Source organism: Bactrocera latifrons, unplaced genomic scaffold (assembly GCF_001853355.1).
Source record: "Bactrocera latifrons isolate USDA-ARS-PBARC rearing strain unplaced genomic scaffold, ASM185335v1 scaffold_196, whole genome shotgun sequence".
NCBI lineage: Eukaryota > Metazoa > Arthropoda > Insecta > Diptera > Tephritidae > Bactrocera > Bactrocera latifrons.
In genome coordinates, this window is record NW_017535474.1 from 273,534 (window position 1) to 279,533 (window position 6,000).

Consider the following 6,000-nt stretch of genomic DNA (forward strand, 5'->3'; position numbering starts at 1 on the left):
TTTCGCTAGCCGTACCGTATCTTATTGTTATGATTATTGTTATTGCTGTTGTTGCAGTTAATGCGCGCTGCCAAGAGGCAAACCGCAAAATTTCGACGCTGTTTTTTTATTTTCTTGAAATTTTTGCTATGAATTTTTTACATATTATTTTCGTCCTTAATTTCCTTCCTTTTCTTTCTCCACATGCCGATTTAATCTTTTGCACTCAACAGTGCCCTGCAGCGTCATCTAAGTAGAGGCTTTTATTTTATGTTTATCTCCCTAAATTTGCTTCTCTGATTTTTTCATCTTTTGTCGATTTTATTTTTTTGGGTGCGGCGCGACGTGCTGCTTAGAGTAGCGGCGCTGCAGTGTTTTTTATTTCTTGGCAATAAATTTTTATGCGTATCCACTTCATAATTCGCTTAAGCGGCAGCTCATTGCACAGCAGCGCCACCGTAATGGCCATTGTCATTGATAGTCGGGCGGAAAGATTAAGTGAAATGTACGCGAGGGATGTAAGGAATGTGTTGCAGGAAAACGATGACTAGCAAAAATTGAAAGTATGAATTTGAAGTAATATTTGGAATTTAAATGAATTAAAGCTGGTATAAAACAAGTAAGGAATATTTACACAGGTTTCAGTAGAAGAGTATTTTACATGCTCTCACATTGTAAAAATACACGAACTTGTTTTTTGTCTGAACAATATAACCATAGCCTAGAATTTGTGAACTGTGCCCAAAAAATAAGGTGACATTTGAATTTAAACTGCGCGCATCGAAGGATTTGAAGAATTATTGTTTTTGTAGGTTGGTAGTACTGTCAATCACATTTATGTCAAATTTCATGTCAAAATATTCAATAGTGTTTGAGATACGTGTCGTTTTGTGAGCTGCTAAAAGTGAGTTTTTCGCTTTTTGCGATGTCGAAATTTGTTGAGCAAAGAATTTGCATTAAATGATCATTTCGCCAAAAACTCAACCCATATCGTTCCGCAACAAGATCTGGCGCCGTGCGACTTCTGGCTGTTCACCAAGCTCAAAAGACCGCTCCGGCGACACCGTTTTTACGATATTCAAGCCGCAGCGAAGACGGAACTGAAGGCCATCCCGGAAAGGGACACTACAACCGTGAATCGAAGATTGGAAAATCTGTTGGCATAATATACCACATCTCGTGGGGGTTACATTAAAGGGGATGAAATTGATTTGGAAGAATAAATAAAGAATTTTCAAAATAAATACAATGTCAGCTTATTTTTTAGGCACAGTATGCTATCCGACCGTCCTCTCAAAAAGAGTTCCTTAACAGGCAAATTCATTTTTAACAAAAAGTAAATACTTAATCGAATAAGGTTATAAAGTGTGGGATACCTTCCCCAACGTCAGTCGGACCAACATTAAAGATAATCTTGTTATAAGTTAGCAGGACTTAACCTGACATAATTTTTGGTACTTACTCGGAAATACCTAACACTGAGTTGTGAGAAAAAATATCTCACTGTTTGTCCAAAAAGTACTAGGATTGATTTTCTTCCGCCGCGACTGTACTACGGAGCGTGCGCGCACTGGATTCGGTAGGAGGCGTTCCTAGCTAACAAACGAGTAGAGGTACACGATTAAATTCTGTGTGAAACACGGTAAATCTGTGACAGAGACCTTTAATATGATCAAGAAGGCTTACTCAGATTTTTCTTTAGCAAGAAGTGGTGTGTTTCGGTGGCACCAATCCTTTTTAGAGGGCCGGGAAGAGATCGCTGCTGAAGACCGTATTGGGAGTGAAAATGATGCTCACTGTCTTTTATGACATCAATGACATCATTGACATCGAAGCATCGTCCACCATGAATTTAATCCTCCTGAACGAACCATCAATGCCATGTTTTACGTGGAAGTCCTCAGGAGTCCCAAACGAAGGGTCAATCGGCACCGACAAGACATCGCAGCTGATGCAAGGTCAGGGCTGTATTGTGGATGCATTAAAACTTCCCAGCCAAACTCTCCCAGTTTAGCCAGTCTTTTTTAAATGGTTCAAAACCGTTTGATGATGATTGTTAAGTTCCTTAGCAATGGCTGCTTATGTGACGGTCTTGGTCAATCTTTTCCATTATTTCAACGACTTTTTCAACGGTCGATCGATGAGAGCGAGGTGCATCTTTCACATCGAAATTTCCAGAACGAAAGCGAGCGAACCATTGTTGTGCTACACGAGTTGATACAGCATCGTCTTCGTAAACTTCGCAAATTTAATTGCTGGCTTCGCAAATTTAATTGCTGGCTTGCATAGCATTCTTCTCCTATTACATAAAATTTTGAACATATAGCGAATTTCTTCATTATTTTCACACATTTTCGAACAGCTGTAACTTTTTTTCAACTTTACCAATTTTTTATTTTTTGTTAAACGTATGACACAATATGAATGGTTGCACTGGAGATATCCGACTGCACCAACATCTATTGACAAAATACTAAGATACTTTTTTGGACAATGGATACAATGTAACGACTCCTGAAAGCGTCGAGGTAGCGCATTCAAGCCACTGATGTATACCTAATTATAGATTTTAAAGGATAATTAAGATACAACAGCTAAGAAAGTTCTGAATTTCCATCTGTAGGTTAATACTCTTCTTAGCTGGAAATCGAGTAAAAAAAGTTGACTGTTTTGATTGCGAAAAAATTTACTCATTAAACATCTTTTGGAATAATTGTAGATTTAGTAGTAATAAATTGAAAATTTAGTACACAAACTCTAACTTCTCTATATTGAGAAAGAAATAGCACTAAAGGTCAAAAGTCATTTCATTCAACTTGAAATTTCAAAAACAAACATAATTTAATATTTCATTTTTTTTTGTCATAAACATACTTCTGTTCTACGGCAACAGACTGCAGTTTAAGCGCAAAGCAAATATAATAACGCCAAATTTGACCAAAAAATCTCATGAGAATAGAAGCAGGCATAACGGAAAAAATGCGCATAGAAAACGCATCAAGTGGACGTTTTGAAGAGCACTCAATGAATGGCCAAAGTAACACGCCCCAATGGTTTTTGATTGAATGCTGAAGAGATTGAGCAGGTGCAGCAACAATTGTGATGAGTTATAGGTGAAAAGGGGGAATTTAATGGTTTAAAGTTGAATTTTCAATTTTCGGTATAAAATTTTTACCAAAGTTTTAATGTGTACATATATTTGCTTGAGTTAGAAGAGATATATCACGCTTTAATGTTCAAACATCCTTTTAAAGCTCTTTTCACTGCTCAGACTTCTTTTATTTATAAAATCAGCTAACAAAAATAGAAACAATTTTTTTTAGTTCCATCCTCAACTAATTATTTTAAAAAAATTTCTCAACAATGCTTCATTTTCGTGCGAATTTGTTGTCGGTGCAACACTTTGGCAATATCCTTTAAAGTGTGTTTACTTGGCCAGCACACTTATGCCTTCCGGTATGATGTTTGCATGCAGTAGAATAACCAGCATGTACCGTTAGAAAACAATCTCAGCTCAGAGTTGAGTTTCCTGATATGCTTGAGTGCCTTAGCAAGCAGCTGCTAACTCAAAGCCATCTCAGGACATAACCAACTAGTACAAATGACCTCAAGTAAATAAAATTACAGCACTTAATTTCCACAAAATAACCAATTAGCTCAAAAAGTTTAACTTAAGTTGCACAAACACAAAGTGTACCAACCGCTCGGCGTCAGTTTGACAGAACAAATATGCAAATACCTGGTGAGAATGGCGAAACGGACCAAAGATGTGGAGTAGATTGGGGAGTAATGGCAGCAGCCTACATAACAATGGCGAACCGAGAAGTTGTTTGGGTAGCACTGTAGGAAAATCCATTATCTAACAGAAGTATATTAAGGGACAGTACCAAGGCGGTAAGGCATACATGAGGCAACCACATTCCACAAATCTGAATGGGGGTTCAACTGGAAGTAGTTCCGGTTACGAGTTTTGACCAATTCTGGCACCAAGGTATACCAAGTAAGTCCTTAGAGTTTGTTCCAAGCTTTGCAGACGTATCTTCGGCTAGTGCGCGGGTGGTTTTGGGAAGAGCTGATTTTGTATTGAATGTGGAGTACAGCAGAGGTTTTAGATGGGTGTTGAAGCCGATCAAGGTGGAATAGACTCCAATTAGTATCAGATCGGCGATAGAGAAGGAGTTTGTTTTTTATCCATATCAGGGGTACCTTAATTTACTGTTAGGGACGAAAAAGCTAAAGGTAGATAGATTCCTTTTATTTCGATTCTGAGCTAACATGGTCCTATAGGGATCACATTACGCAAGAGTCCACACAACACCGCAAAATATCTAGTGTGAGCTGTAGAAAGTACCCTTTAAAGAGCAAAAGAGAACGCGAACATGCCTACACATTAGAGATACAAGTGCACATTCGTGGTGTGAGTGAAACAAAAAGACACTTGATTTTACTATTTTGAATGTTTGACACTTTTTAGCACCAGCAAAACACAACAACAACCACACACACACCACAGCTGACCGAAAGAACACTTGTGCTGCATTAATGGCTGAGTGGGAAGGATTTTTCGCCTGCTCTCCGGCGCTTAAGAACATAAACAACACACACAACAAAGAGCTTGAGCTGGTGGGAAGATGTAAAGGGAGAGAAGAGGGAGAAGAGGCAGTGTTGTTTACTGCATAGCGGTGACAGCTGGTATTTGTTGTCACCGTTGTGCCCGAGATTGCTTTTATAGTTTGAAGTTCTCGTTTTCTGGTTGTTTTTGTTGTTGTTGTCACTGACATTGTCGGCGTTTGTCGTGTCACTTCCTGCTGAAATGTTTTCAAATTGTAAATTTAACTAAATGCTCAACGCCAAGAACACTTGAAGAGTTGAAGGTAAACGACAATAATAATGCAAGCAACAAAAACAACAGCAAAACCCAGCAGTTGATAACAACAATGCTGAGAGACGACCACGACGACGACGGCGGCCTCGCCGCCTGCCCAGACAAGTGTGAACAAGATGTTGCAGGACAGGTAATACTAAAAAGCTGCCGAGATCTAAGCGTGAAATAGAACCTTGCTCTTACATGTAAGGTGTGCAATTTGTAAAAGGAAGCTGTACTTTACTTTACTACTACCAGCACATACTGTATTCATACATTAGGCATAGTTAATGTATCCTGGCATCCTTAAATGGTACAACTTCAAAGTCACTTTACAAGCACTAAAATTGTTGTTCTTCCTTTTACTTTTCGCAGTATATATTTTTGCTGTTGTTGTTAGTTGTTTGTGTTGTCAGCAATGTTGTTTTGCAAAATCATTAAGAACCCTTGTCAAGCTGGTGCCTTTCACGCCGCATAATAGGAGTGTGTGGTCAGTGACAAACACACATACACATACAAACACGTCCTCACATACATGTACACATTTGTAACGGTAATATATTGATAAATGCTTCAGTGCAGGCGTCAGGTGTGTTCTTGTGGTCCAGAGACTCTGGGATCACACTCGTACGTGTATTTGCTTTGAAGGTGCAATTTCCGTATGGTTGTCGGAGAAGACGTTGACACAGCTTTAAATGGCGTCTAAATTCAGATTATTTGTAGTTGTGGCATATAAAGGAGAGTCCAAATCTCACAACTCATTCAATTCTAAAACGTCTCTTTAATGAAAGTAGTAGTTCAGGATTGGAAAACAACCGATCCTCTTTATTTATGTCACTTGAGAATCTATAGAAAATAAGCTGATGTTTTAAACTGTTAACCCCTTCAAGATAAGCTGTAATAGCTCATGCCTTCAAAATTATCAATAGACCAACCCAGTTGAAATTATCCGCTTACGGAAGTGTTCCCTCAACAAATCCAGTAATTGATGCGATGTGCGGGAAATGCCGCCCTCTTGTTGAAACCAAATGCTGCCGACATCACGAGCTTCAATTTCAGACATCAAATAGTCGGTTATCATGACGCAATAACGGTCGCCACGGACGACTACGTTCGCGCTGGCATCATTTTAGAAGAAACATGGACCGATGATTCCA